Source organism: Sinocyclocheilus anshuiensis, unplaced genomic scaffold, assembly GCF_001515605.1.
Source record: "Sinocyclocheilus anshuiensis isolate Anshui unplaced genomic scaffold, SAMN03320099.WGS_v1.1 scaffold4, whole genome shotgun sequence".
Lineage (NCBI taxonomy): Eukaryota > Metazoa > Chordata > Actinopteri > Cypriniformes > Cyprinidae > Sinocyclocheilus > Sinocyclocheilus anshuiensis.
In genome coordinates, this window is record NW_015554075.1 from 387,138 (window position 1) to 389,419 (window position 2,282).

Consider the following 2,282-nt stretch of genomic DNA (forward strand, 5'->3'; position numbering starts at 1 on the left):
CAAGGTTTGTAAAAAAAAAAAAAAAAGATATTACATACACTATTAAGTATTTTATCATAAATATTTATAGAAATGATGACATATATGTATGTTGTTTTACTAATATATTTTAAAAATATTTTAATATTACAAAATTACAGTATTTTATAATATATGGTCGTAAGTAGAATCCAGCATTGAACAGAATTCATAATAATAATAATAATAATAATAATAATAATAATAATAATAAACTACAATTAAAGTTTTTGGACTGCCAAAAATGCTGAGCCTTTTTTTTAAATATATGATGATATAAATAGTAATATCATATTTGCCCAGTGTTCATTGTCACAAATTTATTTTATTTAACTTAAAATTGAAATTTTTGTTCAAAATGAATTTACTATTCTGCAGTACTTCTAGGTCACTAGTCTAAATAAATATTATAAAGCATTTAAATCAAATAAATTTGTGACAACGCTGAGCAAACATGGCCAAAAAAATTAAAATAAATACATAAAAACTAAAAATAAAATGAAATAAAATGCAAAATGGAAGCATTTTCATTAGTGATCTTGTAATCTTGGACCCCACTCGAAGTACCATAGTATTATAATCTGATACCATTTCTGCACCACAGTACTTTTTTAGGTGCTGTGCATCAATAGAGCTCAGTGTACGTGATGACAAAAACCAGCAGAACTCTGGGAAGTGTTATCATTACACAAAGTGACACTAGTGGTGCTCTGACTTCCGTGTGCGAGAACGCTGGTGTGGCTCGGCAAGAGGAAGTCAGACATTTGCGGTGTTGCTGTGTAAAGTCAAAGTAAAATCCCACCGAGGAATTCACAGACATTAGCACAACTCACAGAAACCTGTTAATGCTTCCTTATGCTTTATCCAGCTGCTACAGTCATTCACACATACACACAGACACACACACACACACACACTCACATCCACAGGCCATAGGGAGTAACCCTGAGCTTGAAATGTATTGCTTTACAGTGTGTTATTACTGTTCTTTTATTCCCACTGTATTAAGACAGATTTGAGATATATTTAACCACCACCTAAGATGGTAGGGGAAACCTCAAGGACTCCCTGCCAAGGAAAGTCCTGAAAACTTGATGTATATCATTATAAAGCCCTTGTGAAGCCGGACCGCCACCTCCACAATGCCTGCTTATGCAGGAGTGCATAAATTATTGCAAAACCTGACGGAAGAAAACGGGAGACGTTGAGGTAAAAAGGAGGGAAGCGGCCTGAAAAAAGCAAAGAAAATTGGCACGGTTAAAAATAATAAGAACATTTCCACATTTTAATTCACGTAACTGCAATAAAAACTGGCTAAAAGGTCAAAGCTGTCTAAACAGAAACAAAGAAATCAATTATATCATTATAATGGCCAAGCTGACAATTACACACCGAACCGCTGCCATATGAGCTTCAACAATATTTGCAGAAGATCAAGTACATCAAAAAATGAGGGAGCTGAAGACAGAAAGCAGAAAAAAATTCATAATTGTCATTGAATATCCCAGCTCTTCAGAAGAGAGCTCCGAACCTGCGGGGAGAACTCAGACAGAGCGATTACTGATGTTTTTATTGCAACCGAATACGCCGGCGCAATAATTGACTGCCTGTAGGAAATATGAAACTTTTATAGATAGAGTCTCCGGGCCAGCAAAGAGCCAGCGAACGTTTGAAGCATCGGGTTAGTTGGCACGGATAGAGACGTCGAGATTGAAGCCATTTACAGATGAGTCAATGAGTGCAAACAGGCATAGGACTAACAGGTGCAGAGAGAGAGCTGTCAGCTGTTTCCCTGCCGGCGCTCCGTAATGAGGATGTATCTCGTGGTGAAAGAAATTTATGGTGCTGCAGTTGCCTGTGTCTGTTTGCAAGCGAGCGGTGTGAGAAAACAAGAAGCGAGGAAGAGTTGAGATTGGTAGAGGGTGTGAAAGAGAATCGAATCCTTCAGTGGTCCTTCTTTGACGTGATTGGGGTAAAGCAAGGATCAATGAAACCTTGCTGTTGGGTGGAGCATCATGGGTAGATTTGAATCTGAAATCTTTTCTTTTGTTTGTTCCGCCACTGGCAGATCTAAATGAAAAGACAGAGGACTCAAAGGGCACGGCAGAAAATGAGACATGAAGCTTACTGAGAACAAGAAAGACGTCAATGAAGAAAGTTTGGAGAAGTTTCGGGTGGAATTTGAAACACTGACTGGTGTTTGATTTATAAAACACTGACTTTCAAAGTTAGTCTGTGTGTGTGTGTGTGTGTGTGTGTGTGTG